The sequence below is a fragment of the Phycodurus eques genome, chromosome 1 (assembly GCF_024500275.1).
Source record: "Phycodurus eques isolate BA_2022a chromosome 1, UOR_Pequ_1.1, whole genome shotgun sequence".
Classification (NCBI taxonomy): domain Eukaryota; kingdom Metazoa; phylum Chordata; class Actinopteri; order Syngnathiformes; family Syngnathidae; genus Phycodurus; species Phycodurus eques.
The window spans coordinates 50,619,539-50,645,339 of record NC_084525.1 but is presented as its reverse complement, the minus strand read 5'-3'; the positions used below and the strand labels follow the sequence as shown (position 1 = coordinate 50,645,339).

Below are 25,801 nucleotides of genomic sequence, written 5' to 3'. Positions count from 1 at the left end.
ACCACGCACGCGACTGCATGAGTGGCTGCTCGCTCCTCCGCAAATGCATATGTTACGAGTTTGTTGCTAGTGGTTCCTGCAGCCCAACTAGAGAGGGTAAAGCAAGGTAAAGCAAGGTCACTGTCATAGTTCTGTTAGAAAACTTGATGGAGCCTCTTCTTGAGTTCCCATTTTACCCAGTTTGGCCACCACCTCCTCGCTTCCTACTCAAAATGTGCATTAGTGTATTCGCGTGTACTACAGTATGATGTATAGGTGTGTGTGTCCACAGCTCTTCTTTCATGGCAAGTGTGTCGAAGTCCCCCTGCGGGGGCCGACGTTCTCTGCGTAGACGCTAATGTGAAGCGACAAGACAGCCAGTGGCGCTCTGCCCTCAGGGGACCCCGCATTGTGAAGGAGACCAGCAGCAGTCTGGCTCTGAGTGGACGACAATAGAAAAAACAAGATGAGGCATATCCCCTCATCCTTTAAGGCGTCTAATACATACGCTTTTATTTGACGCTCAGTCTTATAGCCTCTCGGTGTCTCTGTTCTCACATGAAGGCGCTCACATAAAAACAGGCACATTTTGCCATGCAGAAACAGGCAGGAAGATTGTGTTTTTCGCCGTTATTAAAAAAAAAAAAGACAAATGTTTGAGGCAAACTGGAGACCAAAGCACAAAAACAAATTCAACATTGTCCAGACAAAAACAAAGATTGTGCATTCAAACTACAACTTATAAAAGAAGATTATAAATAAAGGCCATACTCGGATTGAAAGGGGGAGAACATGAGAACAGCAACCTTTTTGAAATCATCCCTCTGTTGTCCAAATTGGACTTTTTTTGCTTGACCAAAATGTGGAGGCTGTTTTTTTTGTTTTTTTGTTTTGTTTTAGAACAACGTTCATAAAAGTGTCACTTTATGCAAGGAGAGTCCTGTTTTCGTTCTGAAAAGAGTACAAGACACCATAAGGAATCAACAGAGAATCAACAATCACCTTCAGCATTATGCAAATAACTATGCTAAAAGTGCCTAGTTACAAAAAAAGTCATCACTGCCGCCATCATTTTCGCAAATGAGTGTGTAATACATGGACCTTGGCAGAGGCCCGCTCCCCTCCAGTATTTTCAGTTTAAAATGACATCATGCTTTTCAGCAGTTTTGTTAACAACCGTTGTAATCCTCACACTGGCCGCTCGGAGGCCCCCCTGAGTGAGCTCGGCTTGAAATGAATGGATGCCTCCGGTGCTGTCAAGACAAACCCAAGACGGGGAAATACAGGAAATGAGCTGATTTCTGTCAACATAAAAGTCCAAATAACCGACTCCGTAATTGTGCTCACTTGAAAATGATCAAGAATAGATATTGTTCTTGGGGTTTGTTGCTCACTTTGTGATCTAGATTAGTCTATATATGTTGACATTGGAAGATCACTTGTGAGTTTACAAATATATATAAATAATTAGGTACAGCCGTGCAGTTTAAATGGTAAATACAGAATTAGTAATGCTCCATTTCCATTGATACGTTCAGACGGACATTCATTTATTTATCGATTTTATATGGTGTTTGTTCTCATTAGGGTCAGGCACACCCTGGAATGGAGTGCCAATCACAAACAGCCATACACACTCAATATCTATTCACATCAATGAACAGTCAAACTCATTTTCATCGCGGGCCACATAATAATTATAGATTCCCTCATAGGGCAGTTATGAATGTGTCAATCATATGAATGTATAATCACATCATATTATATGTAGTGTACACAAGTATGCACGATTGCTCATGTATTTCATTTGTATATTTTCTTGACCAACTCAATTTGAAATCATGGAAAATAGTGACAATGAAATATAGAGACTCGTTCAATTTATGTTTGATGGAGAAAATGCTTTTAATATTTGTAAAGAGGGAAGAAAGATTTTTTTTTTTAATCTCGGTACTGATTTTTGTTCTTGCTTAGATTAAAAGGCCTAATCCATTTAGTAAAAAAAAAAAAAAAACATCAATAGATTTTATTTGCTTTACCAGGCCACAAAATAATTATGCGGCGGGCCGAGAGTTTTGGCACTAGTAATTTACTTTTACTTACTTTTACATTTTTACTTTTATTTATTTTTTATTTTTTTGGCAAGCCAACTTGCGTAAGACCGGAATGTGGAAGTAAACCAGAGAAGACGAAGAAACAGAAACAATGGGCAGTGATGCAGCTGTAGAAAACACTGCTCCCGGCCATCGCTCAGTTTTATTTTGAAATCTGTGACCGGAAGCGAAGCGTGGTGCTTGGTGCTCGTCGTCACCAGGCGCTGCCAGGCTGATGGCGGCTGAGCAGGGAGGAAGGAGGCGAGCCCCTCAGCTTCCGCGTCAGCATCCCTTCAAATAGCTGCTGTCACTTGTCTGCTGCACGCACGGAGACGCACAATTGCGAGGCTCACCCCCACCCCCACCTCACCCACCCACCCCCCAAAAAAAAAAAATTACATTTAAAAAAACAAAACAAACACCAAGGACTAAAATCTCACGTTTGTATGTTAACGCGGCAGCTCTCGTCTTGCATGGTGACGCCAATTACAATGAGCGGGCAGAGTCGCTAAAAGGAGGTTGCAGCCTGGCCAGGGAGGATAGCGATGCTCAAGGCGCCTCGTCCCGGGAGAAGTCATCCCAGAAGCTGGCCGCGAGAGACAGGGATGCTGCTCCCTTGAAGCACCGGCAGGTCCAGTGAGTGAGTACCCTCCAAGCTGTGCTCTGCTTTTACGCGCTAATGATGTGTGGACTGTTTTTAAACGTGCCCCCCCCCCCCCCCCCCCCCATCCCACCCCCTCCTCCGTGCAATCAATCAATCAATCAATCAATCGCTCCTTGGCCAGCCATGTGTGAAAGTTGCCCCACCGATTTGAAAATGCTGCACCCTCAACCCTCTAAACCTTCCACTTTCCTTTTTCCCCACCCCTCCCTTTTCTTGTGCATTGCACGCACGGCGGTTTTACATCAGGCGAGAGCATTGCAGCGCGAGATCGTGATGGAGCTCGGCGAGAAAACTTTTGATCAAAGTCAGCTGCATGTTTCCGAGGGCCCGTGCAGTGTCAACGTGAGCCTAATTAATAAAGCCTTTTTTCGGGGGGGGGGCTCCTATCACAGACACTCATCGCTAATCCGCTCATGGCCCACAAGGCGTGGGTTGCCTTACATGGTGATAAGAGGGGAGCACCAGTCATACCCACGCTGCAGTGGCTTAATAAAATGGGAAGTCAGAGAGGTACCAAAATGACCTTTAAATGGAATGACCACTGACTTTCCAAACCCAAAGTTTTTTTGGGGATAATTTTTTTTTTTTATATTATATACAATGGGTGTGCATGTAAAGATGAAATTAATTTCGTTTCCATTAGATTAAACGTTATTGCCGTTGTACGTGTCACAGGTAGAGCGCAACAAAATGAAGACTGATTCCAACCACAAGTACACATAGGCGGTAATTACTGTAAATAGTATACAGAAAATGCAGCGTGGTGTTGAACGGTTTCTACATGCGCAGCTCAGGAAAGGAAATTCAAAGGTCACTGAAAATGTATCAGTTTGTCAGATTTTTTTTTTTTTTTTTTTGCGATTTAGCGGTGTTGATTTTTTTTTAGCAACATTATCACGTTATCATATAGAGCAGTGATTGTCTCAATGTGGTACATTGGCTCCCTCTAACGGTACTGAATCCCTGCCAAAGTACAATTCAGTTGTATTTAACTTTTTGCATTTCATTTTTAAAACCTGTTTTAAAAAAAATAAATAATTGAATATGAATATGAATATATGTGCATTAATAAATAGATATGATAATGAATGTGAAATAATATTTTAATGTTGGAAATGATGGAGCACTAAATATTTCTTCGGTGGTAATTTGTGTAAAAAGTTTGAGAACCATTGATTTGAGTATTGAATTGCAAAGAATGAAAAATCAACAATAAATGTGACAGCTACATAAGGCATACACAAAAAAGTCCAATATTTTTTGGGGCCACCTTTATTTTAATTGTTTTTTTTTCCCAGAGCTGTATCTATATGTTAACTTGAGTGTCTGTTTCTATATGTATGTACAAGCTATAACTTTGATCATGAGCAATATACATATAAAGTATAAAGTATGCTAGCTATACAGTATGATAACTACTATGGTACCTTGATTTACCAGTATAATTTGTTCTGTGACTGTGACCAACCTTGTTCTTCAGTTTACTCACACAGAAAAGCAAATACATTTTCCTTATCGAAATGAATTGAAATTATTGTGTTCCAACCCCCTCGCCCCCCCCCAAAAAAAAAAAAACATTTTCGGGAATATAATTTTTTTACATTAATTAAAATAGTACTGTTTTGTTAAAAAAACACAGTTAAACATAAAGAGAATGTAACAAAATATATATATATATATATTTTTTTTTTTCTTAGCTGTCACTCGACCAAAAATTTAGTTTCGAGTACGAAATGGTGGCACGAATGAAAGTCCACTCGTGTTACGCCAACACTTAATGCAAAATACCATGGATGTGTTAACAAAACTAGCATATACATTGCTGTAGTCATTAACCCTTTACACAATAGATATTTGAACACCAACAGTGCAGCAACACATGAAGACAGACAATAAAACAATACTTCCAGGTATATATATTCTTTATCCTGTCTGAAAAAGGACTAATGTTACTGCATCTTACGAGTCACTTACTGTAGTTGTGAAATTCTTTCATTTATGAATGTCTGTATTATACTGCCCCCCCCCCCCCCCCCCAGTGGCCAAGACGTTAACACCAGAAAGAGCACAATATCAAGGGACAATAAAGTACAAAATCATGATACACAAACTGTTTAATTTTTTCACATTCTATTTAATTACGTTATTACTACAAGTTTTATTTAATGAAATGCCAAATTGTAGAGCGCCACTTTTCTTATTGACAATACATCACAAAATGTCATTCATTCGGATTCACCATACAGAGTATGCGGTGTACTGTGCAACTGCAATTACTGAAGGAGAGAAAAAAAAATTATTAGTCAGAATATAGACGTGAACAGTACAGAACAGAGGACTCTGCCCCAGCCTCAAAAAAATCTCGTGTGTGCCAATTTCACCTCATTACAGTCTTTGTGTTGACCGAAGCACGAGGGTCCCCCCTGGGGCCACCTCTCTGATGACCCATGTCAGGAATTACACCTTTTCACATTAGCTATAAACCTCCAACCCCTTCTCGGAATCCCGCGCAATAATGTTCACAGCTTGCAGCACACCCACACTTTCGCACAGTAGCGCCTCCTGTTCCTGCTTGTTCTACAAAATGTCAACAATTCTCGTCCTCAATATTCTCCCCGCGTGGTAGACATCAAGCGGGCAAGGGCAGAGTCAGCCTTCTGTCGAGGGTTAGGGAACAGTCAGATGCTCCCTACAGGGCAGAGTACAATCCCTGCCGCTGTTGCACCGGAGGCGACAAGCACCGGAGTGCTGTTTTCCCTCCCATGATGCCTTGCCGTCTTCATCGAATAGATACAGTACAGCGGTGACTGTGTGGGCCTCTTTGCACACTGCATAACTGTAGTCTCTCGCCCATGTATGCATTCAGCAACACTTCCATATCCTCACATAGCTACATTAAAACATGAACATTCACTGTCATTCTATTAAGCATAACGTACGCTTTGACCTCTTTAGCATATACAGTACTTTACTGTGTGTGTGTGTGTGTGTGTGTGTGTGAGGGGGGGGGGGGTGCAAAATTCAGTACTTACTTAGTATACTTACTTAGTGCTCTTAGTACACTTAGTATAAGTAATTAGAATAACATACAAAGTACCGTTAGGCAGATGTGGGACCAAGTCATTGCTTAGCAAGTCTCAAGTCAGTCTCTTTGCCCTCAAGTCCGACACTTTGAATTTCGAGTCCTTTCGAGTCATTTTACCAACCACATCAAAAATATATTTTAATAGAGGTTATATTTGTATATAATTAATACGGATATATTTTACACTGCATGTATATATCCGTATTTATTTATCAAAACAAATTTGATAAACAAACGCAGTGAACCTTTAGAAGAAGACCAGGGGACTGATCAACATTTTTGCACCTTCAAAGCCAATCGCCCCTTCAAAACTGATTGATAATAGGTTTTCAGTTACTCTATGATAATGCAATGCTATGACTTACGTTTTCTGACTTTATTTCTGAGGTGACATTAAACAAACCTGTCACAAATACAATTTTGCATCCGGTACTGATAATCGAGTATTCTACTGACAATTGTATTGGAATAATCAAGTATAAGGATAAACTATATTTTTGCTTGGTTAAAGAGCAATTATGAATACACAAGGGAAAATGAAAAAAAAAATGCACTTAATAATGAACCACCAATTGGTTTCCTCTTTTAGATAATCAACAGTATTGTTTCTTAAATTCGCATTGTGCATATAGCAGGAAGCTGCATTTTCTTGCCTCCGAACATTTCTAATGAGGTGATTTCAAACAAAACTATAAATAGATTTCAGTTGAAACTTGGCATTTCTTGTGAGAATCAAAAACACAAGGCACTAATTAAAAATAAAAGAGGAACACAAGTTTATCATCTTCAGTCAGAACACTAGGGGGCACTATGTAAAAATATCACATCAAAAAAAGGTGAAGAAAAGGACACAAAGACCAATGTAGTTTCATGTCAAATCGATGCTAGCTGTGTGCTGATCCATTGGTAAATCAAGTGAATAAAAAAAGAAATACAGTACAGTACAAGACTGATTCTTGAGAACACTGCACTGACGAAACCGGGGTGTAATGTACAGTAAGCCCAGACTTCGCACGGCCAGCCCACCGTGGAGCTAGCTGCTAATGCTGGCGAAAACAAGCATATGCGACATCAAGCCGTGTGATCCCTACAATGCAATGTGGATTTATTTATTAATTTTCTTTTGGGGGGGACGGGGGGGGGGCGTGCAATAATTAATGTCCTTAGTGTTACGTTAAATGTAATTGTCGTTTCTCTGGATGTTAACAGTGGTTCTTGGAATGTATGCCTTATGTAGCTGTCACATTTATTGTTGATTTATGTTGTACTGTTTACTTTAGGCAGTGTGTGAAAAAATGACCTCTTAGTCTATTCCGCTACCAGAGAATGCCCTACATCAGCAATAATGGCATGGGATACTTTGATGTAATAAATAATCATTAAAACCTTCAGCAGCGTTATGTTGTCACTTATCATATTTTCCTGTCGTCAAACAGTATGTTGCACATATAGCTACATGAATGGGGTAATTCGTTTTATGGGGTAATAAAGAAGGCAAATAATAACAATAATAAAAATTAAAAAAACTTGTTATACTGTTGGAAGAAAATATATGTGAAGCCTTTGGGATTTCTTAAATTTCTGCATGAATTGTTCATAAAATGTAGCCTGATCTTCATCTAAATCACAAGAATAAACCAACAGAGTCTGCTTAAACTAATATCACACAAACAATTATATGTTTTTGCATTTTTATTGAAAAAAAGTGTTGTTTTTTTCCCCCCCACTCACATATCAGCACAGTGTTATGGTACTTAGTAGGAAATGAAGTGTAAGTTAAATTATTACGCTTTTTAGGCTACTATTAGATTTGTTGTTTTAGCACTGCGATAATGATCACATATACAGTCAAGAGCTCTGCCTACAGGCCGACCTTTTAACAAAAACTAACGAAAGACTGTATTTGTTTCCTCCAACTGTTCACTAGCAGGCTACTTTCTGTGTGTGCAATGGTGAAAATAAACTGCTGCATGTGCACCTTTATCCATATCATCGTGCTATACGTCAGTCAGACAGGCGTGTCCGAGCCAGGGCTTTTAAGTGCAGCGCCTTAGTCGCGCTCGTCGGCCAACTTTTAATGCTATAGATATAGAGACCAACAGAATCATGTCTGCATGAAAAGCTCTCAATTATTAATGCTGTGCAGAGGCCAAGGAGGCAACGCAGAGGCCAAGTGAAGAAACAAGGAGAACAGATATTAACTTTAGTCGCTAAACATTCACTGCAGGTTTGACCATCTCAGATTTTGTCACATGCTGAAAGATATAATTCTATTGGCAGGAATTTATTTAATTTAATTTTTTTTTTTTTTTTTTTAAAAAGAGAGAGGCCCTCGGCAGATCAGATTGACACGGCAGCACAAAAAGGCTGAAATCAGATATTCAAAAAATACAAGACATACACGTACTGGAAGCAATGCAGCAAAGAGAAATGCTATGGAATGAAGGAAAGAGAATGTTGGGAATAAATTAATACTACTTTATGGAACAAATCTTAGAATTTAGGTTGTAAATAATTAACCAATAACATAGTCGCATTCATTGCGGTCATTTTTAACTCACTGTCGAAATATCAATAAAAAAATAAAAAATACCAATGTGCTTGCTAAAAAATGTATTTTCTTTCTCTACGTCTGTGTCGATTATCAGTTATCCAGGTAACGGGAATCCGCAAATTTTGAATTGTGGCATCTTGGCACTTCTTGTGTGTTTTGTTTTGTCGTCAGTACCGTGACTGTGCTATTAGGCTGTTGAAATGTAGGTCAGTGCTTCTGGTAGCGTTTTGGCCAGCAGAGAAGGCCTTGCTGGCCAAATCATGATTGAATAAATCAAAAATCCAATCAAATCCTCGCCCCACCCCCACATCCTGGTACTGATGAATTGAAGTGGGTCAATTTGTAAATAAATGCTTAACACCTCCGCCGTCACACATGGCAGCGTGGCCTCCTGGCAAATGCGTTCGTATCAGTCGACCGCGTGAGCCCGGCGAAGGTGTCAGTTGTTATTAGCTGCTGTCATGATGAGCCACTGGGTGCAACGATGGGACAGCTGTTCTTGGAAAGATAATATGACATCATTTAAAAAAAAAAAAAAAAAGGTTTATCGTTCGCATCCTGTCCAACGGTGAGTGTTTTTGACATCCATTGTCCTGGCCTCCCTGTTTGAAAGATGGCCTACATTTCATTTTGTTTGACGTGACAAGCTTTGCCGTTCCGTGTTAGCTTTGTGTCACCTTGTGAATATCAAGTTGTCTGTTTTGCCTTAGAGCGAGGCCCTGCTCCTGCCACATGTAAGTAGCAACTGGGGAACAGCTGGTGGCAAATTGGACGGGACCATTCCACTCTGTGTTCAGAGGGGTGGTCTTGCTGTTTCGGTGACTAAAATTACTGCCGTAGTACATGTCGCAAGTTTTATTGTTCCGTTATGCAGTGTTTGTTATGGTTAGACATTGCAGGACGGATACACCCTCAGCCTACTTGAAATGAGTTAATTATTGGACTCATTGCTATTGTTCTACTTTGTGCAGTTGCATTTGTGTAGCCTCTGCAGGAGTTGGCCTATTTTTCACTTGAAAGAGTGGTTTGTAGCTTTTCAAAAATTTTCTTGTATTTGGAGATTTGATCCAATTTGTAACTTTTGTGGCTGCGAGAGAAAGAATTGCTACGAAGCCAACTTCTTAACTTCGTACTGTGCTCATGGTCTTTTTATTTGGTCTTAGGAGTGTGCACGAGTTGCATCGATCACTTCTGTTGTGCAATACAAGAGTTAGTTCTGCTCTAAATAAAAGCAACAAAGCAATTCCAGCGAATTTGTGATAAGATTTCATGTTTCGCACACAGGGAGGGGTTGCGCTCAGACTTTACCACAGAGGCATTTGTGAGTTTACGGACATAAATTTGGAAGGATTTAAATATTCTTGTTTATATAGGGCAACAGTGCCTTCTGGCTGCTGTTCAGCATAGAAGCTTAAATACATCTTTGTTTTTGGTTGTTTTTATTTGTTTGGTGTGTCAGTTCTGGTGAGTAAAGTCAATGGAGTACAATTAAACGTTGTTTTTTTTTTTTGTTTGTTTTTTTGTCAAACTGCATCAACTGAATGGCCTTTGTGCCAATCTTTCTGGTGTGCCCGCCTTGACCACCAGGGGTGCAGTATAAGAAAGACAGATGGACGTTTTTTGAGCTATAATCCGTAAACCCGGTCACACCGTAGGCTGGAATTTGGTATTACAACAACAGAAACCATCACTTCGATATGGCATAGGAGGCCCCTTGTATGTGACATTTTCATGTTCTACAACATTTTTATTCTGTTTCAAAGGACAGCCAGTTGGGAAAAAAGAAGATTTTTCAGAAGAGGTAATTGTTGTAAATTCTCTATTATTGCTACATTTTCTACATGCATTGCTTGGATGTTGCTGAACGTTGTGTATTTTACGTAAGGCACCTTGTTGGGCAGACAAGAGGTCCTCAGAAAGACTTTGTCCATTCATAGCAATTTTTGTTTTTGATTTTGTTTACACAATAATTATTGTATTATTATTTTCTGCTACAGAAAGGCAAACTATGTTTAGTGATTTTTTTTGCAAAAGACAAGGGGCTGCTCTGTGCCTGTTGCTAGGTAAAATGCGTCATCTCCATGCCGTCTTTTCCGCTACGTCATTTTCGGTGTGCTGCCGAGTAGCCCAGTGCGCGCCACATAAAATCATGTGGCGGGCCAGATCTGAGTTTGACACCTGTGGCCTAAAGGGTTAAAGCAGCGCAATAAACATCTTGAAGCTTCTTCTTTTTCAAGAATTCATCACTCTTTGCCCAAGTGCTGCTTATTGTTAAGTGAGCTGAGTTCACTGCCACCGCGTAGTGCTCGTATCTCAAGTCAGCGCTCACAAGTCACAGCAAAAAAAAAACCCAACAACTCGTATCTCAAGGCACCGCCGTACAGCAACATAAGTTGCCCGGCGATGCCATCTGAATTCATTTGCATGTTTTGCCCTAGTTTCGTACCAGTTCTGCTGTTGACATTAACGAGGAGCATGTTAGTCTGCAGTATACAGTATGTCTTCAGCAGCAGGCGGGGAAGCCCACCTTTGCAGGAGAGTGGTGCTTATCGATTGCTCTGACAGTCACAGAGGTGAACGGGATGCAGAGGAGGACAGCCGAGCGTTCGTGCTGACTGCCGTGTTCATTTATTCATTAACAGGCGGTTTGTTCTCCCGCAGAGGACTGTTTGCAGCTGCGTGTGCTATCAGTTCAGTCCCAGGATGAGGAAATGCATCCACCTCTTCTCCGTCCCGACCGTGTGCGAGCGAGAGCGCAGGGGTGCCGAAAGTTGCAGGAAGACCGCGGAAGGGTGGAGTCGAGGTCTCCCCCAGAGAGGAAGGTTCCGTATCGATTGGTTTAGTAAGAAAATCTGCCGGCTTTTAGATGTGCTGCTTAATAAGAGTGGCTTGCTGAAAGTGGGATCACATCAACTGAACTCCACCCCAGAGGCTGCCTTCGTCTTTCAGGACTAGTTGACAGCGTATCAAAACATCCGCTTGAAGAGGGTTTGCACCATTTCATATCTATTTCCCTTAAGGACTCGCTTCAAACTCTATATGTTCTCTGATTGCACTGGTTCAGTTTTCAAACCAACCGAAAATAAAGGTCAAAGTCATATGAAGTCATGTGTTAAGCACTGTAATAGCTGAATTTGTGAGAAAACAGGTAAATCATCTCACAAGTCCATCTTTCCATGCTTCAAAGTGGTACAGTTGTGTCTGGTCACAAAATAAGCAGACACTAATAGTCGCTCTTGAAGAGATGAATGCAAATGTTGCCGTAATAGCAGTTTTATCAGAAGTGAACAAGAGTTGGCGGCACGGTGGCCGACTGGTTAGAGCGTCAGCCTCACAGTTCTGAGGACCCGGGTTCAATCCCCGGCCCTGCCTGTGTGGAGTTTGCATGTTCTCCCCGTGCCTGCGTGGGTTTTCTCCGGGCACTCCGGTTTCCTCCCACATCCCAAAAACATGCATTAATTGGAGACTCTAAATTGCCCGTAGGCATGACTGTGAGTGCGAAAGGTTGTTTGTTTCTATGTGCCCTGCGATTGGCTGGCAACCAGTTCAGGGTGTACCCCGCCTCCTGCCCGATGACAGCTGGGTTAGGCTCCAGTACGCCCGCGACCCTAGTGAGGAGAAGCGGATCAGAAAATGGATGGATGGATGGATGAACAAGAGTTTATCATGAAAAGCAAAGTTAAGAACCACAGTGACTTTTCTCGAGCGATCATCAATATTAGTGATGCACCGAAAATTCGGTCACAGCTTTTTTTTTTCCGGCCGACAATGGCCCGAAAGTGCATTTGCCAGTTTTCGGCTGAAAGTCGTTTGCCACCGAAACAAGACACCCGAAAGATAATGTTGTGATGATGCAAGCAAAAACTGCAGACAGTGACACCCCACCTACCTACGAGCTAGTGCTGGCTAGCTAACGTGGCTAAAGGAGATGATAATATTTGTAAGATAAGATAACCTTTATTAGTACCACAATAAAAGATAAATTTCATCTAATTAATAATCGAATAATCGATGGGATAATCGATGGACGACTGCATTAAAAAAAATATTTAGCTGCAGCCTGAAGTTTTTTGTTGTTATTTCTATCTATTTTTTAGATAGTTTTGAGTAGGTCTTTCTCTTATGGATTTGTGAAACAAACCATCTGGCAAGTCAGGTTAAGCGTCGTACGCATCACGTGTAATCTTCGGACCCCAGCAGTCTGATCTATTTGTTCTCCTATCTTTTAGCACGCAGCACAGTAGCAACATCGCACAAAATGAATCTCCAGATCCTGTAGTGAGTCGGTCGTCACGTCACAGTGTAGAAATTATGGTCTTTTTTTTTTTTCCTCCCTGCACGCTACCATAAGTGTCAATCACAGTGGAGAACCAAAAGCCTGCTTCAGAGGAGCACCGAGCTATTTTAGGAGGAAGCAGATTGTGTTAAGTCGGAAAGCAAAGTGACACAACTGGGGTGGAGATTTCGTGGCGCCTCAAAACTTCTCTCTTCATTTAGTATTTTACTCCCATGGCGCCTTGCAGATTGCACCTCACACCTGTCAGATAATGTTACCCCAGACGCAAACACAACAAAATGCCATTTAACATGCTAAAATCCCACCTATCCTTCCTTTTGTGTGACACATGCATCGTTTGACAATTGAATGCATAATTACAAGTGCCAAAACAATTACAAAACATTCAACACACAAGTGTCTTCATGCTATTTTCATCTGTTTTCGATGTTTTCCAATTTATGCATTAAACGAAAGAGCCGAGGTCCCAAGTGGATTGGTTGTGTTGTGTTGTACACACACTTGTTCAGCGAAAGCGCCAGCTGTGTTTGTCGCTGCATTAAGTCATTGGATCAATAGCAAGATGGCCTCTGTTGACATGCTAGCTGTCATGAAATCTCCGCTAACCCAATTACGGAACCCTGCGCTAAACTAATTAGTAGGTTCCTGCACTATGCAGTATTAATACGCTTAGACCAGACGCTTTCACACTAATTTACATGCACGCACACGCGTGCACACACACACACACACACACACGCGCACACACACACACACACACACACAAACCTAGTGATAACACTGTGATTTCCTTCATCGATAGCAGCAAGTGTGTGTGCACTGTGCAGTGCCTGTAAAATATTTCTCAATGGCAACATTATATTGAGCCTCCAATATGTTGTGCTCAAATTAAATCAGGAAATACTGTATTGTTATTTTTAACGTTGATGTGTTGCATATTTACAGAAGAATCAGTTACAGTTATTTTGCCTGTCTTTAACTGAATTCACGTAGAAGAGAATGTCAACTCTTATGTTATTTTATAAAATGATGCTGTTATAAAATGAAGTGCATACCTGGGCTCCGTTTTAGCCACACCCCAATGATCTGCACATGCTGTGATACTGTGATAAACTGTGTGAAAAACGTTCAGTGCTATAGCTCAACAATTCAGTACCACACTGATCTCAGTCTTTGCACACTTATCTTCAAACATAACTAATGTATTTAGAAACAAAACACGAAAATTTCTTTTTGACTGTAATCCTGTATTTATATGCCCTATTATTGAACAGGTTAACTTGTTTAATAGACCTGCAAGATTATTATTATTTTTTGAATCAATCTGTTATTTTATAGATATGTTTTAGCATAACATCCATTAGTTTTTCTATATACAGTATAAGTGCATTAAGTAATGCGACACGTTGTGGAGACCTTCATTTTATCCCTTCTGGAATGCCGTCGTGGTACCCACCCGCCCTTTCACTTATCAGTGCATTATTAAGAATCACACTCGTATTCTAGGCAGGACACGCCCTGCTCCAATATCATTGGCCGCAGGACACGCACTGCTGCTATACGATTGGCTGCTGCATCTCATGAGGACACACCCTACTGCTTCCAGGCGGGAAAGCAAGTGATTTTAGTGTGGTGGCGTTATTATGAATCCCACTAATCCTAACCCACCCTATTCCGAAACCACCCTCATCCATCCTAACCCATCCTTACCCCAACTCTAGCCATAACACACTTGATTCTTTATATTTAGTACAAATGTGATACATACTGTGTTTGGAATGGTCGCGTAGCCTGCCCTACCCGCTATGCCGGAGCCAATCGTGTTGCAGCGGGGCGTGTTAGTGCCAAGAGCACGGGTGGGATTCCTAATAACGCCTCATTTTATGTCGACGGTGTTTTACGTTCTTTGTGTCTTGTTGAAGAGCGATACATGCAGACATGATTACAATTGTTTCTCGTCTCTTCATTAATACGTATTATACCTGAAGATTAGTATATAACACTCAGGTCTGCGCTGTTCGTTTTATTTCAAGGCTTATAATTACCACAGCATCGGTGATCATTTTTGTTAGCTTGTCTATGCCTAATACAGGTGGCCTTGGACATGATACGCAAAGAAAGGCAGCATGGAGCGAGTAGGCCGTATACTTGATTGAGCTGAAACCTGCAAGAGCTCTTTCTCCCACTGGTACTCTGTGTAGCCGCATGAGTATTGCAGTCGCAGAGAGCCCGAGCATCACCGCAAACCTGTATGGAGGTTAACATTTCAGAATTCAACCAAAAGGTAATGGTTTTTCCGTAAGATGCCATTGTTGAGGCTGACCGGCCTTTTAAGGTTGGATCAAATCGATGGCCTCCCCGACTGAGACCCGACTGAGACCCGCTTCCTCGTGTCTGCGCAGCCACGATAAGACTCCCCCTTTCACATGGAAATGGAATAGTGAATATTAGACACAGTCATTTGGATAGCAGAGGCTGCTGGCGAATATGGTAGCGTGACAGTTTAGGGGTGTGTCTCACTTCCGCTTTGTTGTGTAAGAGCTTTTGCACAGTGCTTGAGGTTTATGCTGCCCTGAGATGTGCACGGCTTTGTTCCATATTGATGCACAGACTTAAACACAAGCTTGCAAGTGCAAGTTGCAAGTGCAGGGGGTGACCTGCATCAGTATATACTTCCTTACTCACAATGCACATGACCTAAAAATGCATATGAAGATTTGATTTGTTTCCCAATGTGTTTTTTTTTTTTTTTTGATGAATCTATGAATGCACTGGCATACTGAGTGAGTGTGTGTGTTTGAGAAAGAGAGAGAGTCACAAACCCCAAGGGCGATGAGAAGAGCGCTGTGGAAAATGGTTGCACAGAGGTGCCGACATATGTAACTGCTCCAATTGGCTCCCTGCACTTTTCCTTCGGGAAATATGGGCAGCAGCATAAGGTGATAGAAGTATCACTGTGTCAGTCCTGTATGTGTACTTTTTTTTCCTTGGTGTGGGTAAAAGATGGATGGAATGAGGGCCAATAAAAGTGCAAGGTGCGCACAAATCAAAACAATCCATAGGAAGTGTGTATACAGTAGAATCAAAACCTTTATTGTAATGTGCAACGGTAAAAAAAAAAAAAAAAAAAGGTTGAAAAACGTGCAATGAAATTTTACTTGGATGCTTCGCTTCACAAGATTAGAAAGGATGAATAGTGAACAGTAAAAAAATAAATAATAATAAAATAGACTAATGGGTGCTGTATGTAAGAGTTAGTAGGACGCTGTCTACGGAATTCGTGTTGGTAAGACGATGTCTGTTCATGTGTACACCATGTGCTTTTATTTTATGTGTGTTAAGCGGTTGTTCCTAACCTCCCAGGCCACTACAGCATACAGTGGAACCTCGGTTTATGAACGACCCGGTTGACGAACAATTTGGTTTAAAAACGTAATTTCCAAAGAAAAATGACCAGTTTTGGCGAGGCCATGGAAGAGACGGTTGTGCTTTTTCTCACGCAGCGTAAACATCATTGTCGCTGTGTGTCACACGTTGCAGGTATTTTTTTTCTGCTTTAAATTAGCCCTTAGTATGTCTCCAAAGAAAGCAAAAACTGCTCGTGAAAGTGTTATTAGGAAGGTGTTTGTGATCTCACTGCGCTGTTTCGTTTGGAGAAATCTACCATTTGTACTATTGTAATAATAATATTGATAATAATAATCATAATACATTTGCATAGCTCTTTTATCAACACAGAGACACTTGAAACACTTAACACAAACAAAGAGACAAGTGGGGGGAAAAAACCTTAAGCCTTTGTGGATGCAGTGGTGACAGCAAAGAAGTCCCTCCGCAGAAGGCGAAGCTGCTAGCTAGCGACAGTTAGCTAGCAGGCTCGAGTAAAAGGAACCCATCCCGGCCTGTGACTGTTAACTGCATCGAGTCTGCCCTGGTTCACTTTTCTTTCTCGCAATTTAACATGCCATCATTCACTGTGCGACGACTCAGACTTGTTTATGTTCGCCGAGGATACCGCTAAACCAAAATGGGCGCCATATCCCACAATGCAGCACGGTTCCGAACACATCCAGTGCTGGAAAAGCTAAGACGTAGCACAGTGATTTGAATAATATTTCTTCGTAATAAAGTGATTTTCACTTATTTCAATATCGTACTGTATTTATTTTTAACTACGCACCGTAAACACAACTTCGCTTGGGGTTGGAGTTGGAATGGATTAACTGCATTAACATTCATTTCGATGGGAAACGTTACCTCGGTTGGCAAATGTTTTGGCTCGTGAACAGATCACAGAATTAAATTCGTAAACTGAGGTTTTATTCTCAAGCAGGATTTTTGTGCTTGCAGCAGCTACTTGTGTGTACTCAAAGTGTTGCTGAGCTACCACTATGTGGGGGTGTACTCACAAACCCAAGAGGTGTGCAAACATTTCAAAAAAGAGAAAACAATATTATTTGTATTTGCGGTATTGGTCACTAGTGAAAACATTTGCCAAGCTGCAGTAATATAACTCGTTAAGTCTCAGACGGTGAGGTGACTCCAAGTGCAGAGATGAGAGGAAAAACAGCAGATTATGACGGTGGTATAGTTATTTAAAAAAAGGTGTTGATAGGCGCGATCAGTATAATCAGCTGCTGGTGACTCCAATACACCAAATTCTTCAAAGACCCCCCCCCACACACACACACACACAGATAGATATGGGGTCAAATGAAGCTATGTGTTTGCTTACATGTACAATGTGCAAGTCTCTTTAGTTTGTGTTAGTTTTGCTGTAAACCTCAAGTGGGAGTGTCAACAAACGGACTGAAGCAAGCACACGACTCTTTTTGAAGAACGTTTTCGCTATCTGCCAAATTGCACACTGCTCGCTCGCGGAGGTCAGCGGGTGTCGTAGTATGGAATCGTTTTTACGAGTATGAGTACAGTATCGGCACCGATATTGATATTAGTATTGGTATCGGTGCATCCTGAGTGAATTGATCAATCATACCCATCCATTAGTATCTCAGAGTGATCCATTTTTGGAGTTCACGTGCACCCTGAAGAGTTGACCCCTCGGTCAGGCTGTGTTGCGAATGATACAGGTCTGGTCCTCTTTAAAGACTTCTTGCTGAGTTGTGCTTGTGTTTGAGAAAGTGTTTTTCGCCGTCACGGTGGACCGAGCAGTAGAGGATGCACAGCTGGCTGAGAGAGAAGATAAGGGAGAAAGACTCTTCCCATTTCCTCCCTCTGCTGTTTGATCCTCACCTCCCGCTTGATATCGCTTTGGCTGCATGTTTATGACAGCTCCTTGTCTCCCCTTGCCTGTCTCCTCTCCCGCTGCACGCTGTGAAATATCGCCGCTTCTTCTTCTGTGATGTTCTGTTACATTGGAAAGACATGGAACACATGCAAGACACACCCTGCTCTCTCCCTTAAAGAGGTAACGTGAGTGCGCCAGCCTTCACAATGAATAATTGAGTTATGTGGCTGTGTGCAGAAATAGCAATCTTCCACACAAGTGTGAAAACATCACTCGCCGACCGAGACCTGGGAACAGCGCAGCGCAACTGCAATAAACTCACTATAAAGTGAAGTTACATAAAGTTAGTCTGGCTTAATATGCAATTTCCTTTCAGTATTTAACATTAAAGATGCTTGTTGTGAAGTGCACAGTAAAAAAGAAAGATGGTTAAAAAAACATGCAATGAAATTCTTACTTGCATGCTTCCCTTAATAGAAAAGATGAATAATGTAAGATTTAAAAAATGAATAAAAGAGACTAAAAATGGACATCAGAATAAGAACAAGAACATTGTAAACCTAATTTGGGGCATAAAATACATTCATATTTCAATAGTCAGTATATTGAGCGAGTCCTATGTGTTAAATTGTTTAAAATACACAATAAGGGCAACTATATTGAGACACCACTTAATTAACGAATCAATGCAGTTGGATTGGATGCTCAAGTTTGCCCTGGATCATAATTTTTTTCATATCTTGTAAACATTCTGGACGGTTCAGTCCAAAGTACTGGCCCTATTATACTGTAATAATAATTTTTAAAAAAAAGGCCACCAAGTCTATATTTTGCATGCACGTGAACCACTACTTTTGTCTATTTAGTGTACTTTGCCATATCGAATGAAGGACCAGATCTATTCTGATTATGATGACACCATCCTCACAACCAACGATCATCACTAAAATTATTAGTAGCGCTGAAGAAAATCCGTCTGCTTCCGTGGAGATCCCAATGACGAGTGCTGAGGCGTGAATATGTTCTGCGTGCGAGCGTCTCTCTGAAGCAAACAGACACGTACAATCGAGAAAGCTGCACGTTGATGGATCACCGGAACGCCTGCAAGTCAACACCCTTCCTGACACCGCCGTTCAGTGTAGACCTTCACCACAGCTGAACTCTTGATGAAACAAGAAAAGTCTGCATCAATTTCTTTTTAGTTGGATGGCTGAACAATCGCTACAATTAGATGAATTGGTGCATTTTTATTACGTTCTATAGACAGTGGTGGGAAGTCATTCAGTGCAGATACATCGTTACGGCATTTAAGTAGAATTTTCATGTACAACCCCAATTCCAATGAAGTTGGGACGTTGTGTTAAACAAATAAAAACAGAATACAATGATTTGCAAATCATGTTCAACCTATATTTAATTGAATACACTCCAAAGACAAGATATTTAATGTTCAAACTGATAAACTTGATTGTTTTTAGCAAATAATCATTAATTTAGAATTTTATGGCTGCAACACGTTCCAAAAAAGGTGGGACAGGTGGCAAAAAAGACTGAGAAAGTTGAGGAATGTTCATAAAACACCTGTTTGGAACATCCCACAGGTGAACAGGCTAATTGGGACCAGGTGGGTGCCATGATTGGGTATAAAAGGAGCTTCCCTGAAGGAAGGATAGGGGGAGGTTCACCTCTTTGTGAAGAAGTACGTGAGAAAATAGTCGAACAGTTTAAGGACAATGTTCCTCAACGTACAATTGCAAGGAATTTAGGGATTTCATCATCTACGGTCCATAATATCATCAAAAGGTTCAGAGTATCTGGAGAAATCACTGCATGTAAGCAGCGAGGCCGAAAACCAACATTGAATGCCCGTGACCTTCGATCCCTCAGGTGGCACTGCATCAAAAACCGACATCAATGTGTAAAGGATATCACCACATGGGCTCAGGAACGCTTCAGAAAACCAATGTCAGTAAATACAGTTTGGCGCTACATCCGTAAGTGCAACTTGAAACTCTACTATGCAAAGCAAAAGCAACAACACCCAGAAACGCCGCCGGCTTCTCTGGGCCCAAGCACATCTAAGATGGACTGATGAAAAATAGAAAAGTGTTCTGTGGTCCGACGACTCCACATTTCAAATTATTTTTGGAAATTGTGGACATCATGTCCACTGGGCCAAAGAGGAAAATAACCATCCGGACTGTTATGGACGGAGAACAAAAGCCAGCATCTGTGATGGTATGGGGCTGTGTTAGTGCCAATGGCATGGGTAACTTACACATCTGTGAAGGCACCATTAATGCTGAAAGGTACATACAGGTTTTGGAGAAACATATGCTGCCATCCAAGCAACGTCTTTTACATGGACGTCCCTGCTTATTTCAGCAAGACAATGCCAAACCACATTCTGCACGTGTTACAACAGCGTGGCTTTGTAGTAAAAGAGTACGGGTATTGGACTGGCCTGCCTGCAGTCCAGACCTGTCTCCCATTGAAAATGTGTGGCGCATTATGAAGCGTAAAATACGACAACGGAGACCCCGGACTGTTGAACAGCTGAAGCTGTACATCAAGCAAGAATAGGAAAGAATTCCACCTACAAAGCTTCAACAATTAGTGTCCTCAGTTCCCAAACATTTATTGAATGTTGTTAAAAGAAAAGGTGATGTAACACTGGGGTAAACATGACCCTGTCCCAGGTTTTTTGGAACGTGTTGCAGCCATAAAATTCTAAGTTAATGATTATTTGCTAAAAACAATAAAGTTTATCAGTTTCAACATTGAATATCTTGTCTTTGTAGTGTATTCGATTAAGTATAGGTTGAACATGATTTGCAAATCATTGTATTCTGTTTTTATTTATGTTTAACACAACATTCCAATTCCATTGGAATTGGGGTTGTATTTCTGCTTTGCGTGAGTAGTGCATTTTTACTTTTACTCCCTACATTTTGAAAGCTGTAAAGTTATACTTTCTACTCCCTACTTTGTCATCATAGGTCTGATATGTTGATATGATATGAAAAAGTCGTAAGAGAGAGCTTAAGTCAACTGGTCGAGATCTTGATTGACTTGACTGATTGCTTGATTGAGATCAACGGGGCTTAAAAAAAAGTTGATGCAACAGATTTTAAAAGGAAGATATTCGACATCCATGGTCTTATTTAAGATAATTTTGTCTGTCATTTTTCAGTTGTTATCATTAGCTAATTTTTTTTTTGTAAAGTCGGTTTGTTTCGCTCATGCAGCCCATGTTGTCAGTTCAGTCCTGATTATCTGAATTTTGTTCGTGTCCGCTGTTTTATTTTCTTCTCGGTACGAGCTCTACGTGATGTAAGCCTGTTTCCGACAATGAAAAAAATAAAAATAAAATAAAATAAATACATGGTGGAAACTCTGCGGACAATTCACATTATTATGGGCTTCCATGTTTGCGCCAGTTAAAGAAAAAACAGAATAAGTAAAAAAAAAAGAAAAGAAGAAGTTAAGTCATAATTATGAGATAATAAATTATAGTAAGGAGATCTATGTCATTTTTAAGAGATACTTAGTCATATTTACGAGATACCATCTCATGATAATGAGATACTATCGCACTAATAACAAAGCTTGTGCTCTGTGTGGATATTGTGCGCTCCACGGGAATCTTAAAAAGTGATCTTTAAGAAGGAACTGTGCACTTGTACATGACAAAATGTGATGATGTGAATTGTCCCGTTTCTGTCAGTTTCTTTTATTTTCATTTTTTTGCTGGCGGAAATGGGGTTTCATACAATGCAAGTTATCAAAAGATTTAAACTCCTTCCTTCATTCCTTTTTTTAAATTATTATTTGCTGCGCTTAAGCTATCACAATGTGTACAAATTGTATATAACTGACAGTAAGCTTTTTTTTGTACTTTTGTTTTTACTTTGACTTAAAGAGGAAGTTTGGATGTCAAAGGTCACACCCTCATTGCATCTTAGCGCAAACCGGTCGACCAAATTGGATACGCCACCGTTTGCGCTCCTGCGCACGTTGCGCAGTCCACGTAAATAGTGCCCCAAATGTTTGTGGTTCAACCAGCAATATCAATTCTGTTGAAAAGTGCATGAACACATTGTTGCATTTCAGACAGGAAACAGATGTAATTGCGCCGTGTGAGGGGCAAAGTGACTAAATAGTGCACGGCCTGTTGGGGGAGTTGGATTGGATGCGATGCAGACACATCCAGCTGTCGGGTCCAAATGATGAGAGCCGTGTTACGGGAGGGAGACGGTGGCAGATTAAACGGCAATCCTACTCATCCGGCCCACACACATTTACCATCCCCACTCCCCACATACACTCACACCACTTTGTATATGCCATGCTGGCTGCTGCCATAATAGGTAACAAACCTGGCTTTAGATCCCAATATGGGCAGCATCGAGGCTGCCAGTAAAGGGAGGGGGGGCAAAGATCTGATGCCTGCTTGGTCTTGACGATATGAAGACAAAGTGATGATGAGAGGTTGTGGCAAAGCATGAAAGCGAGCACAAATGCTGTTTCCAAGGATGCAAAGTGTGTGCGTGCTCGTGTGTGTGCGCGCACGGCTCGCATGCACCAACCCATGTGATTGAGATTTAGCAAGCGTTCAGGCTAAACGAAGCGATTCCAACCTTTTGGTCTGCGCTCCCTCGGTTTTCAGCCCATTTTTAAGTTTGACACAGAAATCAACAATCTGCAAGTCAGGCTGCAGTTGCGCAGATGTTAAAACACGTAACAGTGCCACGACGTCTCTGTGGATCATGTGAAATCCTGTTTGAATGTTTCACTAATTTGCAGCTAAGAGATTGAGCTCTTCCCGCTTCCCCTTTTTGTTCTGGTGTCTCTCGCTCTCTCGCCCATTTTCTTCCGACTTCTCTTTTTCTCGCCGTGACTTTTTCTCTCCACCACATCTCTCTCTTTTTTTTTTTTTTTGGGCACACGCTGAGGGATTGGGAGGGTTCCTCCAAATTGGCACACAGATGAATAATGCATCTGAAGCAAAGGCGGAGAGCTGGGTTTGATGTAACTGTCAGATTCTTCTTCTGTATTACAGATAATGTTGGGAGTTTGCCTGACACTTATGAGGCCAAAACAGATGTTTGTTGCTTTTTACCCATTGTATTATTTTTCTTCTTGCTTCAGTCCTTAACCTTTTCACCACTGGGACCAATGCGGCTTTTAGCGGCGTAACAATTGATTAACTAATCGATTTCCAAGTCGATTAGTTGCCGGTTGGAATCCTGGTGTCCTTGGGCAAGACAGTGAAATCTAAAGTTTCTCCAGGTCAGCATTGGAAATGAGAAAATATTATAAATTATAAAATATTATTTAGTTTGGTAAATGAATGAGTCACTGTTTAACTTACAATACAATTTCATCTTTATTTGATTATCTTTATGTTTAATCGAAATAAGACATTTGGAAACACCTGCTTTTTCTTTGGAAAAAATTTTTGCCCATTTTATAACATGTTATGAACCAAACCAGTAAGTGAATCATAATCCAGTTGTGGAAGAAAATAATAGTCAGTTTAATCAATTATGCAAATAATGGTTATTTGCAGCCGTACAATGAATAACACGTAATTGACACATAGTTGAACCTGAAGCTGCCTCAGAAGTTGATAACAAACTCGTGGCCCTTCGCATGAATCAGTACCCAAGAACGTAGATCTCAGTTTGAAAAAAAGGTTGGTGAGTACATCCCCCTCTCTCGTGTGTTATCGCTTCATAGTTGTTTATTTGGTTTTGCCTAATCATTAAACAATACCAAATAAACACCAATAATCAGTTAACAAACAGTAATAGGCATAAAATGGTTTCGCAAATAAACGTGCAATGCATAGTAAAGTTTTATCTGATTGCTGGGTATTCGATTAAACGATGGAACTATCAATTATAAAAGCATTTCAAGGCTGCAGCACTACTGTTTAAAATGCAACGTTTGCACTGTTGCTTTTTAAAGCCACATTTTGCAGACAGAATCGTCAGTCATGCGTGGCCACGGATACTTGTGCAGTTGGGCATTCCTCACTTCACACCCAAACACTGGCGTTAAAAAATAAACTGCAATCGTGAGCATGAGCTCGTAGCAGCGCCATCATTAAAGTAATGACTGGGAAGTTAACGCTGAAATGTACCATAAACACGAAGAGAGGGAGGCAGAGAAAGAGAGCTCCCCAATCCCATAAGAATAAATCTTAAATCCTGAGTGTTGCTTCTGACTCATTCTGGTTAATTAAGCCGAGCCAAGTGAGAGGAAAATGGGTTCTTGGCTCGAATTAAGTCGGTAGGATCAGCACTATCGCGTAGCCGAGGCTCACAAAATTCCTCAACGGAACTGTCCCCTTTGCTCTCAAAGACAGAAATTGTGTCCAGTCCCTTTCTCCCATTTCTATTAGTCTGACCAACATGTTATTTTTACCCACAAAAATACAAGGCGCGCTCTCCTCCCCTTTGGTGACAAAGACTCACACCCAAAGTACAACACCTCCCCGCTACTCATTCAACATTCAAGGCACTTTTTCCCCTTCATTATCATCTAGCTTCATTTCAAATTGATCTTATTAGGACTCCCCACATTTGCCTGCAGTGGGAAAAAAAACCAAAAAACCCACACACACACACCAACTCCAAAAGAAATCTGTCGAGCAACCTTTTGGGATTCTCTTTGCGTTTTTGCGACGTAGGATGAGGCAAACGAGTGAAATGTCAAAATTCTGCGTGGTTCTAAAAATAAAACAACACAAGGGCTTGCGTTTGGAGGACTTTGCAGGCACACAATTGGGCTTTGGGACAGATAGGACAAACAATTGCTTATACCCAACAGCAATCAGAGCAGCACTGCCAAATGTCCTCTTCTGAGAGTAGCAATCCGTGGATTTAACTAATGTTTGTCAATTTTATTGTAAATCCCCTTAAGATTCCTTTTTTTTTTTTTTTTTGGACTGCCTTGGAAGATATTTTCTGCATATGGCAGACAAGCAAGGATCTTCAAATGAGCAGAAATAGCATTACAATCGCTTAAGTGCACTCTTATGTAACATACAGTATAACCGATAATTTATTCATACACATATTTCATGATAGTGGCTGACAGGTTAGCACGTTTGCACAATTTACATTCCGTAAATGGATAAAAAAAAAAAAAAAAAAAAAACACAATGTCATAACATTATACATTATGCATGTAAACATATAGTTACACACACACACACACACACACACACACATGAACATATCATTTATAAGAGTGTATATATATATATATATATATATATATATATATATATATATATATATATATATATTAAAAGTTTTTTTAATTCCATTAATTGTGTTGTTTTAATCCCATCTATTGACTTTACAGCATAGGTGTCAAACTGAAGGCCCGGGGGCCAGATGCGGCCCACCACATTATTTTATGTGGGCCGCGAAAGCAAATCATGCTCATCAACCTCCGTGATTTTTGCTAAAATCTGTACCCAAATTCCAAATCTTCATCATAATAAACAATAATGTTGAGATTTTGCATTTTTCTGTTACCAAACCCTTCTTCTACAGTAACTTAAACAATACTTGAACAAACTATGATACTTCTCTTCTGATTTCAAAAGTAGTTATCCCTCAATTTGTTGTGTAATGGTAATACTATGATTTGGGGATTAAACATTTATATGGTTTCACTGTTCTAACGGCCCTCTGAGGAAAATCATAACTACAATGAGTTTGACACCCCTGCTTTACAGTATACACAACTGGTCAAAAATTGGGATGTTCTTTCAAAACTGACATTTCTGTTGGATTCTTTGCCCAATAAAGGACTCTATTTTGATAACGAAATCTTCATATTCATGTCATGCTAGTCTGCACC

General features: G+C 40.7%; 1 protein-coding gene across 4 annotated transcripts in view; it reads left to right on the top strand.

Annotated features, from left to right (window-relative positions):
- Positions 1–2,325: 2,325 nt before the first annotated feature.
- LOC133413599 (uncharacterized) overlaps positions 2,326–25,801 on the top strand; it is a 43,909-nt gene continuing 20,433 nt past the window's right edge. For 3 of the 4 annotated variants that reach the window (XM_061698212.1, XM_061698202.1, XM_061698183.1), the window contains exon 1: positions 2,326–2,712. The gene's annotated coding sequence lies outside the window, so the exon portion shown is untranslated. The remainder of the gene's footprint in view (positions 2,713–25,801) is intronic. The other variant, XM_061698192.1, reaches the window with a different exon arrangement.